This window comes from Neomonachus schauinslandi, chromosome 11 (genome assembly GCF_002201575.2).
Source record: "Neomonachus schauinslandi chromosome 11, ASM220157v2, whole genome shotgun sequence".
Lineage (NCBI taxonomy): Eukaryota > Metazoa > Chordata > Mammalia > Carnivora > Phocidae > Neomonachus > Neomonachus schauinslandi.
In genome coordinates, this window is record NC_058413.1 from 85,955,404 (window position 1) to 85,967,992 (window position 12,589).

Below are 12,589 nucleotides of genomic sequence, written 5' to 3' on the forward strand. Positions count from 1 at the left end.
GATGTATTTAGATGAGTGAGAGAATCAAAAATAAGGAAATCGAATTTTATTTTCTTCCTTGAGTGCCTGGGCTTAGCAACCCGCACTCTCCATTAGAACTAAGGACTTGGCATTCATGGCAGGGGGAGGAGTTAAAGCCAATTTTTCCCAATTTGAGATGACAGGATACAAAATGTATAGATTACCAACTATCACAGAGAACCTGGACCTCTTCTTAGTTCTAGCCGTACATTTGACTTAGTAAATTATGGTTTATCTTCACCATGGGATATTACATAATCATTAAAAAGACTGAATCAGAGCTATACCAGCTGAACTGGAAGGTCTTCCATGAGATAGTTGGCTGAGACAAGCAAGATGGAAAAGACTACTTATAACATGACCCCATTTTGAGCAATGGTAATGTCCTGCATATATGTATTACATATGTATATCGGCATATGATTACATGAACAGGGAAAACAATATGGAAGAGTACTTTGAGGGTATGTAACACTATTCATTAGTTATTTCTGGCTCTCTCTCTTCCAGGCACATGGTACAATTGCAATTTCTGGCCCCCTTGTGGTTGGGTGGGGTCTTGTGAGTTGAGGGCAGAAGTGACATGTGTTAGTTCTGGGCAGAAATATGTCATTGCCAGTTCAAGAACCCTCAGAACACATTTCCCTTTACCACATTACTATCAATGTTCATGACAGTAGCTCTTCTATGAGCCTCGATCCCAGAGTGAGGAAACCTGGAGCAGAGCCCCAAACAAGCCATGATGAACACATGGCATGGGAAAAATAAACAGTTGTAATGAGCCACTAAGCTTTGCGGGTTGTTTTTATCCAGTATAACCTAAATTGTTATGAATCATGCAGATATACCGGATCGACATGTTATCGGTAGGACACTCAGGCTTTTGTAGTTTCTTTAAAAAAATATTGGAAAGCTTTACTATATCCAGGGAAGAAGTTATGATGGCATAAAGAACGGCAGAATTTGTACCAAAAAGGTGCCAAAGACAATTTTGGCAAATTGTATCTGGAATTGTCCCAACTCCCCCCTTTTCTTTTTGATATCAGATAGACACGTTTTCTCTTTCGAAATGGTGCCTGAGTTCTTCTACCCCCACCCTACTGCCCTGCCTTAAAAGACAGCAAAATTAAAATTCAGGCAAGCAGGGGTCTGTTTGTTACATTGTAAGGTTAACCTTTAGGTCCATTTCTCCAGTCCCCCTGTTCTCAACAGGGGGTGATGTGTCTGATGATACTTTCGGTTATCACAACTGGGGGTGATGGTGGCGTTGCTCACATCCAGTGGGTAGAGACTGAAAGTGCTGCTAAGCATCTTGCTATGTGCAGGACACCCCCCACAACAAAGAATTCTGCAGCTCAAATCTCAATAATGCTGAGGCTGTGAGACCCTGCTCTATTCTAGGCCAGCTTCCTATCCTGCTTTTTTTCTGAAGGAAACAGAGATCAGGCTGCCTTTATTTCTTTGTTATTTATGTCACCACTTATTAGAGTGTCTTACCTTCAAAACTGTTTATGGGGCATAAACTCACTCCTAGAAATTTTCTCCCTTGCTTTCCATATGCTTTTTTTTTTAAGGAACAGCTTTATTGATATATAATTCACATACCATTTTCAACTACAGGGTAAATTCAATGGTTTTGAGTATATCCATGGAGTTGTACAATCAGTCACCATAGTCAATTTTAGAACATTTTCATACCCACAAAAAAATTCCCCTAACCCATTAGTGACTCCATTTTCCCAAGTCCCCCCTCCCTCCAAAGTCCTAGGGAACCACTAATGTACATTATATTTCTATTAATTTATGTATTCTGGACATTTTATATAAATTGAGTCATATGACATGTAGTCATCTGAGACTCGCTTTTTTTTTAATTGTTTATTTAATTGCTACACCCAGTGTGGGGCTCAACTCACAACCCCAAGATCAAGAGTCATATGCTCCCCTGACTGAGCCAGGCAGGCGCCCCCAGACTGGCTTCTTCCTTTTAGCATCATGTTTTCAAGGTTCATTCATGTTGTGGCATGCATCACTACTTACTCCTTTCTATGGCTATTTCATTGCATGCATATACTGCATTTACTGGTTTGCTAACGCTGCTGTAACAAACCACACTGGGTGATTTAAAAAACAGAATTTATTTTCTAACAGTTCTGGATGTTAGAAGTCTTAGATCAAGGTGTTGGCAGGGTTAGTTTCTTCTGAGGCCTTTGTCCTGGGCTTGAAGATGGCTATCTTCTCCCTGTGTCTTTATATACATCTTCCCTTGGTGTGTGCCTGTGTCCTCTTCTTATAGGGCAACAGTTAGATTAGATTAGAGCCCTCCCTGACGACCTCATTTTACTTAATTATCTCTTTAAAGACCATGTCTTCGGGCGCCTGGGTGGCTCAGTTGGTTAAGCGACTGCCTTCGGCTCAGGTCATGATCCTGGAGTCACAGGATCGAGTCCCGCATTGGGCTCCCTGCTCGGCAGGGAGTCTGCTTCTCCCTCTGACCCTCCCCCCCTCATGCTCTCTCTCTCTCTCTCATTCTCTCTCTCAAATAAATAAATAAAATCTTTAAAAAATAAAGACCATGTCTTCAAATATAGTCACCTTCTGAAGTACTGGAGGTTAGGACTTCAACAACATATGAATTGGGGGGTGGGGAGCATAATTCAGCCTATAACACCACATTTTCTTTATCTGTTCATCACTTAGTTGACTGTTCCATACACTTTTATAGATTTAATTACTAAATCACTACAAAAGACAACTCAGATGTATCAAAGAAGACACTCTGAAGGTTTCCACTAAGTATTCCTGGGACAGTTTCTCCTAATGAATCTCAAAGTCACCCTCATATGGTTCTAGAAGTCTCAAGTGCTTTCTTGCTATTTCTTTCTCTTTTTTCAAATAACAGCCTTGTTTTATTTATCACGGTTGTGCAACCATTACCACCATCTGATTTTATAACATTTTCATCATCCCAAAAGAAATCCAGTACTCATTAGCAGTCATTCCCCATTTCCTCCCAATCCCTCCAACCCTGGCAACCACTAGCCTCCTATCTATGTCCATGGGTTTGCCTATTCTAGATATTTCCTATAAGTGTAATCATATATCTCTGCTTCTTTCACTTAGCATGGTTTCAAGGTTCATCCAATCTTGTAGTATGTATCAGTGCTTCATTCCTTTTTATTGCTGTTGTTGTTGCTTTTAGAGGGAGAGAGAGAGAGCACAAGCAGGGGGAGGGGCAGAGGGAGAGGAAGAGAAAGAATCCTTAAGCAGACTCCCTGCTGAGCAGGGAGCCCAACCTGGGGGGGGCTTTATCTCATGACACTGAGATCATGACCTGAGCCAAAATCAAGAGTCGGATGCTTACCAACTGAGCCATCCAGGCACCCCCATTCCTTTTTATTGTTGAATAATATTCCATTGTACAGATCTGTCACATTTTGTTTATCCATGCATCTGGTTTTTAAATTTTAATCTTTAAAATTTTTTTAAAAATTATTTATTTGACAGAGAGAGAGAGTGCAGAAGCAGAGGTAGAGGGAGAAGAAGGTCTCTGCTGAGCAGGGAGTCTGATGCAGGGCTTGATCCCAGGACCCTGGGATCATGACCTGAGCCCAAGGCAGATGCTTAACCGACTGAGCCACCCAGGCGCCCCTAATCTTTTAGATTTTTTTTTTTTTTTTAAGATTTTACTTATTTGACAGAGAGAGACACAGCAAGAGAGGGAACACAAGCAGGGGGAGTGGGAGAGGGAGAAGCAGGCTTCCTGCTGAGCAGGGAGCCTGATGTGGGGCTTGAACCCAGGACCCTGGGATCATGACCTGAGCTGAAGGCAGACACTTAATGACTGAGCCACCCAGGCACCCCTCTTTTAGATTTTTTAATTGAAGTATAGTTGATACATAATATCCATTCATCTATGGACGGATATTTGGGTTGTTATGAATAATGATGCCATGAATATTGCTGTACATATTTTTGTGTGTACCTATGTTTTCATTTCTCTTTCGCATACACCTAGGAATGGAATTGCTTGATCATATGATAACTCTATGTTCAACATTTTGAGGAATGACCAGACTCTTTTCCAAAGCGGCTGCACCATTTTCCAATCTTACCAGCAATGTAAGAGGGTTCCAATTTCTCCACATCCTCAACAACACTTGTTATGTTCATCTTTTTTATTTTAGCCATCTTAGTGGGTATGAAGTATATCTCATTGTTTTGTTTCATTTTGCTTCCCTAATGATTAGTGATGTGAAGCATCTTTTTATGAGCTTATTGGGCATTTGTATATCTTTTTTGGAGAAATGCCTATTCAAATTCATTGCCCATTTTAAATTGGGGTCTTTATATTGTTGAGTTGTAAGAGCTCCTTATATTATTATAGATACAAGTCAGATATATGATTTGGAAATATTTTCTCTCTTTTTGTGGGCTTTTTACTTTCTCAAGTGTGTCCTTTGGAGCACAGAAGCTTTGATTTATTTTTTTTTAAGATTTTATTTGTCAGAGAGAGAGAGAGAGAGAGAGAGAGAGAAAGCACAAGCAGGGGGAGCAGCAGAGAGAGAGGGAGAAGCGGGTTCTCCGCTGAGCAAGGAGCCCAATGTGGGGCTCGATCCCAGGACCCCGGGATCATGACCTGAGCCGAAGGCAGATGCTTAACTGACTGAGCCACCCAGGTGTCCCAGACGCTTTTGATTTAAATGAAGTCCAGTTTAGCTATTTTTTTTCTTTTGTTGTTTGTGCTTTTGGTGTCATGTCTAAAAAATCATTGCTTAATTCAAGGGCATGAAGATTCACTCCTGTGTTTTCTTCTAAGATTTTTACAGTTTTAGCTCTTACATTTATGTCTATGATCCATTTTAATTAACTTTTGTATATGGCGTGAGGTCATGATCCAACTTCATTTTTTGCATATCCAACTATCCCAGCCATCAGATGAAAGATTCTTCTTTCCCGCTTTGAATTGTCTTGGTGCCTATCTACCCTTCTACTCTTGAAAATGGATTTCATCAATCTTCAGAGAAGGACCTTGCCTTCAGTAAGGCGAAACTCTGGAGAAGAAAGAGTAATTCAACTATTATGACACATATATTAAATGTTTTAATAGAGTGTGTGGAGTTACACAATGAAGGGAGGACTCTGACTCACCCCGCGAGAAATAGGAGAAAGATTATAGAGGGAAGTGTACCTAAAACTTCCTTGAAAAACAGGTAAGCATAGGCAGGGTGGATACAGTGCCAGGCAGAGCAAATAGTACATGCAAAAGCTAAGGAACAAGTGCAGCCAATCATCCATATAGTCAGAGTTGAGCTCGGTAATGTTGCTTACTCTCTTTACCCTACCATTCCTACCTTCCTTCCCAAGAAAGACCAAATGTCACTCTCCTCCATGGGTGGAATGCATTAAACCTTGAAATTATCTCAGATTGGGAATGAACAAAACAGTATACTTAAAGTCAAAAAAACTAAACATTGTGGTCCTGTGTGCCCAAGAGTCTCTGGAAAGGATATGAACCAACTCACAAATGGGCCTGAGGAAGGTTAAGTTAGAAAAGATGCAAGTCAGGGGCGCCTGGGTGGCTCAGTTGGTTAAGCGACTGCCTTCGGCTCAGGTCATGATCCTGGAGTCCCCGGATCGAGTCCCGCATCAGGCTCCCTGCTCGGCGGGGAGTCTGCTTCTCCCTCTGACCTTCCCCCTTCTCATGTGCTCTCTCTCGCTCTCACTCTCTCAAATAAATGAATAATAAAAAAAAAAATCTTTAAAAAAAAAGAAAAGATGCAAGTCAAGTTTTATATTAGTTCGGGTGCATCCAATTTCCCAGATTTCCCTAAAGGAAACTGGGTTCCTACATGTTCCTTTAAGGGGAAGTATAGTCACATAATACAAAGAACATGAACTATGGAGAGTCAGTCCTGCTTTTGCTACCTCTGCTGGTAAGAGATTGCACAAGTTCTCTAACCTCTCTGAATTTCAGTACCCCTTCTTCCAAAACAGGGACCTTAACAGAAGCATCTTGTGAGGATTAACTGGGAGTGTCTAGCAGCTAACTAGAGTGAATGTTTAACAAATGTTAGTTTCCTCTCTTCTATGGTGTTCTTATACTTATTCCCACAATTAATGGGGGGAGAAACCGGGCTTCTCTCTTAGGGGATATATAATTATTGAACTAAGGCTGCTGTCCTTTGCTTTCAGTACCTAATTCGAAGTGGGGAGGGGGGGAGTCATGTGGAACCTTTACCTGACTCTGGAGAGGGTACTGGTTGAATATCTTTTTAATAGGAATGGGACGTGTGTTTGGTCAGTAGGCAAGTAGGTTACGGGGAGGATATAGCATATTATTTTACTCCACGACATGGTTTTTATACTTTTTGAATCTGTTCTTGCCAAGAGAAACACTCAGATGGCTTCTGGTCTGAGTTTACTTTGGAATATAACCAACCCTGCCTGACTCAGCTTTCTGTTACTCTGCAAATAACAAGCTTATCACCTCTCCTTCTCTGAGCTGCTGAGTAGTAAAATGCAGAAGCAGCAGAAGTACAGAGGTGAAAATTCTCTGTTGCCCACAGCTGATGTGATGGTGCTTTAGTCCTGAACTTCCGGCAGAGTGTATCCCTGCTCTAACAGTAGCCTGAGAGCCCTTCAGTCACTCCGGAGTCCATCACTCTTTTTAAACTACTACTGTCACTGTTATTTTCTCTGTAGGTGGGTCCTTGGAACAACTGGTCAGAAGGCATAAGACGAGAATAAGAATCTGAACCCTGTTCTGGCATGACTTCATGAGCTATGGAACAAAACTCCATGAACAAGAACTCAGTTACCTTCCAACTGAGTTTGATTTCTAAGCAAAAGATGGTCTGTTCCTCCCTTCCTTCCTTCCTTCCATCCATCCATCCATCCTATTAAATATAAGACTCTATGCGGGGGTGCCTGGGTGGCTCAGTTGTTAGGCGTCTGCCCTCGGTTCGGGTCGTGGTCCCAGGGTCCTGGGATGGAGCCCCCTCTCGGGCTCCCTGCTCAGCGGGAAGCCTGCTTCTCCCTCTCCCACTCCCCCTGCTTGTGTTCCCTCTCTTGCTGTGTCTCTCTCTGCCAAATAAATAAATAAAATCTTAAAAAAAAAAAAAAGACTTTATGCAGGGTGCTGAGGAAATAATAAAACGAATAGGAAATGACCCCTCCTAAAATTTGTATGGACCCACAAAAGACCCTGAATAGCCAAAACAATCTTGAAAAAGAAAAGCAAAGCTGGAAGCATCACAATTCTGGACTTCAAGTTATATTACAAAGCTGTAGTAATCAAAACAGTATGGTATAGTCATAAAAATAGACACACAGATCAATGGAACAGAATAGAAAATCCAAAAATAAACCCACAATTAAATGGTCAATTAATTTTTGACAAAGCAGAAAAGAGTATCTACTGGGAGAAATATAGTCTCTTCAACAAATGGCATTGGGAAAACTGGACAGCAACATGCAAAACAATGAAACTGGACCACTTTCTTACACCATACACAAAAATAAATTCAAAATGGATTAAAGACCTAAATGTGAGGTCTGTAGCCATAAACATCCTAAAAGAGAGCACAGGCAGGAATTTCTCTGACACTGGCCATAGCAACTTTTTTCTAGATCGGTTCCCTGAGGCAAGGGAAATGAAAGCAAAAATAAACTACTGGGATTACATCAAAACAAAAAGTTTCTGCACAGCGAAGGAAACAATCAGAAAAACTAAACAGCAACCTATGTAATGGGAGAAGATATTTGCAAATGACATATCCAGTATATCCAAAATATATAAAGAACTATAAAACTCAACACTCAAAAACCAAATAATCCAATTAAAAATGGGCAGAAGACATGAGCAGACATTTCTCCAAAGAAGACATACAGATGGCCAATAGGCACATGAAAAGATGCTCATCACACATTATTGGGGAAATGCAAATCAAAACTATAAAGCACCACACACCAGTCAGAATGGCTAAAATCAACAACACAACAAACAACAGATGTTGGTGAGGACCTGGAAAAAAAGGAACAATCATGCACTGTTGGTGGGAATATGAACTGGTGCAGCCACTCTGGAGAACAGTATGGAGGTTCCTCAAAAAGTTAAAAATAGAACTACCCTATGATCCAGCAATCATACTACTGGGTGTTTACCCAAAGAATACAAAAATACTAATTCAAAGGGATACATGCACCCCTATGTTTATAGCAGCATTAAATAAGTACAATAGCCAAAATATGGTAGCAGCCCAAGCGTCCATTGATTGATAATGGATAAGGAAGATAAAGGATAAGGATACACACACACACGTATGTATACATACAATGGACTATTAGCCATAAGAAAGAATGAAATCTTGCCATCTTCAGTGACATGGGTGGGACTAGAGAGTATTATGCTAAGCAAAATAAGTCAGAAAGACAAATATTGTATGATTTCACTCATATGTGGAATTTAAGAAACAAAGCAAAAAAAAAAAAACAAAAGAAAGACAAATCACGAAATTATAGACTCTTGGGATGCCTGGGTGGCTCAGTCAGTTAAGCATCTGCCTTTGGCTCAGGTCATGATCTCAGGGTCCTGGGATAGAGCCCCGCATCGGGCTCCCTGCTCAGTGTGGAGCCAGCCTGCTTCTCCCTCTGACTGCTGCTCCCCCTGCTTGTGCGCTCTTTCTCTTTCTCTGTCTCTCTGACAAATAAAAGAAAGAAAGAAAAAAAGAGGGGCGCCTGGGTGGCTCAGCCGTTAAGCGTCTGCCTTCAGCTCGGGTCATGATCCCAGGGTCCTGGGATCGAGCCCCGCATCGGGCTCCCTGCTCCGCGGGAAGCCTGCTTCTCCCTCTCCCACTCCCGCTGCTTGTGTCCCCTCTCTCGCTGTATCTCTCTCTGTCAAATAAATAAAATCTTTAAAAAAAAAAAGAAAGAAAGAAAGAAAAAAAGAAACTATAGACTCTTAACCAGAGAGAACAAACTGATGGGTTGCCATAGAGGAGGTGGGTGGGGGATGGGTGAAATAGGTGATGGGGATTGAGGAGGGCACTTGTCGTGATGAGCACCGGGTGATTAAAATAAAAACTTAAAAAAAAAAAAGAAAAAGAAATGGCCCCTATCTTTAAGGAGTTTATAATCTAGTATGGAGATATATACTTGTGAAAGGTTGAATGTCATGAAATATACTGATAGCAATCCTCTAGTCACAGAGGGGGCTGGTGTTAGAGCTGGGCCTTTTTTTTTTTTTTTAATGATTTTATTTATTTGAGAGAGAGAATGAGATAGAGAGAGAGCATGAGAGGGGGGAGGGTCAGAGGGAGAAGCAGACTCCCCGCTGAGCAGGGAGCCCGATGCGGGACTCGATCCCAGGGCTCCAGGATCATGACCTGAGCCGAAGGCAGTCACTTAACCAACTGAGCCACCCAGGCGCCCGAGAGCTGGGCCTTTCTTGATTGCCTCTTTCAAACTGTCATGAAAATTAGGCAGCCTTACTGGAGTCCTGAGTTCAAGACTGAAGAACAAATCTGGGCTAAGTTCCATGATTTCTCAAGAACTAATAAAGAACACTGACCTCTGAGTCAGCTGACCTGGGTTCTAGTCCACATTTTGCTAAGAACTTAACTCTGTGACCTTGAGCAAGATATGTAACCTCTTAGGATCGTAACTTCTTTGTTAAATGGTAGTTTGGAAGAGGTCATCTCCATAGCTTTTCCTAGTTCTAAAATCACTTTCTGTGTTTGCTCCTAACACATCACAAAAATGAAATGAAATATGAAAAGGACAGAGCAAATCAGACATAGTGGGGGAAGAATGGAACTAAAGTTGTGGATGTCACCAACGAGGACAAGCAGTCACTTCGGCATACATTAGAGCAGGACGGGCATCCCTGGACTTGAAAGTTTGGCTTATTTTTTAAGCAACAAGGAACACATTTCTAATATATTTTTCCTTCCTTCTGTACTATCAGTGAACTTGTTCAGCATTTACATCAGTGAACAAGATGGATGCTGGGCCTTCTACTGCACTTGGCAGTGCTTCTTGACACGTGCAAGGTCTCACTCCCCATTCCCATAGTCTGGTTTTTGAAAACTCAACCCTTCCCTCAAACCTGAGTTCACTCAACTCTGGGTAAACCTTTCCTCTCATTCCATGAACATAATCGAGACTAGAAGGCACCAATCACAATCTCCTCTTCTTCACCTACAAATGCATATATATCCAAATCTACTCTTCTTCTCAAATTGACCCCTCTGATAGGTCAATCTTCCATCTGTGTCCTCTGGGTCTACTTCTATTACTCATGAACTTCTCTCACTCTTTGTTGCCTTCTTCCCTTCAACTATAACCACGCCCAAGACTTTTCCCACAGAAAATAATAAAAGAAAAAGGAAAAAGAAACCAAAAAAATCCGCTTTGACCCCGGATCTCTGAAGCACCACTGTGTATCTCTCTTCCTATTTACTATTTCAAACATAAAAATAATATGGCTAATGTATGTAAAAGTTATAAGGAATGACTTAACAACTGTGTCCCATGACCCAGCTTAAGAAAGAGAACATTACTAACATCCTTGGAGCTTCCTGTTGACACCTCCTTGATGGCTTCTCTCCTTCCTTCCTCTTGAGAAGTAAACATCATTTTGAATTGTGTGTTTAGCTTTCACTCACTTTTGTTTTACTATATACTACATACATTTACTACATACGTTATCTTGAAACAATGTAATAGTTTTGCAAATTTTTTTAAACTTCATATGTATATTCTCAAAATATGTGGATCTCTTTCTCACCATCTCCCCTAGTCCAGAGCCAAAACTCCTTTGCTAAAAGGTTTATTTATAAATAATTAAAAACAATTTCTAATATTAAAATTCTTTGGAAAGTCAGTAATTATTGAACTAAATTACCACTTACATTAAATTTTCTTTCGATAGAAAGGGATTTTGATGGTTTTGTGTAATGCAATCAAACATTGTCAAAATCATTAAGTTTCTTGGAAAAACCTGGAAAGACAGTTGCTTTCTCGGTTTACTTCTCCTCCTTCACTACCACGACCCTGAAATTGTATTCGTAGATGTCACCAAATGTTCTCCATATTGTTTCATCAGTGGGAATCCTTAAAATAATATCTGAATAGACCTCTCTTCTCTTCTAGTGCTACTCTAATTGAAGATGTCACTTAGTCACTTATTTTTGGAATTTACCTTCTGTTTTTGGCTTTCATGATACTCTTCTGTCCTAGCTCTCGTCATCTTCTGTAATCTTCTTCCTCTCTTTTGAAGGGTTCTCTTCTTTTTCCTGTCTCTTAAACACTAGCACACTTTGGTCCACTGTTCTATATATAATCTTCTTCTTGCAAGAACTCATACACACCCATAGTTCAATTACCACCTGCACGCTGATGACTCTTATCTCTAGCCTGACCTTTGCCCTCAGTTTCAGACTCATACATCTAACAACCTGGTGAAGCAACAAACACACACATAAACACACACATTCTTCTTAGACACCTTGAAGTCAACATGTCCCAACCTGAATTCATCATCTGCCTTCCCCACCAAATTGGCTTCTGTTCTGTATCTCAAACTTGGGTATACCCGAGGCTTAACATCCAGTCATTCCTAAAGTCAGATTTCTAGGACTCATTCTAGATACCCCTTCATCCCCCACTCTGCCCCGCAGTGTCCCCATTTCCCAAGAGACTAGAATACTCTGCTTATTTTGCTTCCCCAAATTTTCTGGTGTTCTCTGTTTCCTTTCTATTCCTACAATGGTTATCTCATTTAGGCTCTCATTGTCTTTTGCCTTGATTACTGTAATGCTTGTAATCCTGCCATCCATAAACCCTTCTACTCTGCCACCGGCGTCAGCTACCTAAAATGTAAATCTGACTACACCATTATAAAATTTAAAATATTTCATTGACTAACCACCACACCGATGTAGTCCGCCCCTTTGCATGGCATATATCCAGAACCTGGCCCTTGGCCTGTCTCTTGAGCCTCATTTCCCATTTCTTCCCACCACAAACCTTACAGTATACACTTTGTTCATGCTATTACCTCCCCCTTTTTCAGTGCTACCATAGTACCTTATGCATATCTTGTTTATTTATTTATTTATTTTTTTATTTTTTTAAAGATTTTTATTTATTTATTTGAGACAGAGAGAATGAGAGACAGAGAGCATGAGAGGGAGGAGGGTCAGAGGGAGAAGCAGACTCCCTGCCGAGCAGGGAGCCCGATGCGGGACTCGATCCCAGGACTCCAGGATCATGACCTGAGCCGAAGGCAGTCGCTTAACCAACTGAGCCACCCAGGCGCCCTTTTTTTATTTATTTATTTATTTTTTTATTTTTTTAAAGATTTTTATTTATTTATTTGAGACAGAGAGAATGAGAGACAGAGAGCATGAGAGGGAGGAGGGTCAGAGGGAGAAGCAGACTCCCTGCCGAGCAGGGAGCCCGGCATATCTGGATTTTTATCCCTCATCTTGTCGTATGAAAATTACACATTTACATGCCTTACTCACTAGACTATAGGTACCTCAGGAGCAGAGATCTTATCTGC

General features: G+C 41.0%; 1 protein-coding gene across 4 annotated transcripts in view; it reads right to left on the minus strand.

Annotated features, from left to right (window-relative positions):
* The window catches only part of TMEM45B (transmembrane protein 45B), a 31,863-nt gene that overhangs the window by 11,437 nt on the left and 7,837 nt on the right, over positions 1–12,589 (minus strand). Inside the window, exon 1 of one of the 4 annotated variants that reach the window (XM_021696536.2) lies at positions 4,864–4,876. The exons of the other annotated variants lie outside the window; for them this stretch is intronic. The gene's annotated coding sequence lies outside the window, so the exon portion shown is untranslated. Of the gene's footprint in view, positions 1–4,863; positions 4,877–12,589 lie in introns of those variants that run through there. 4 annotated transcript variants of the gene reach the window in all.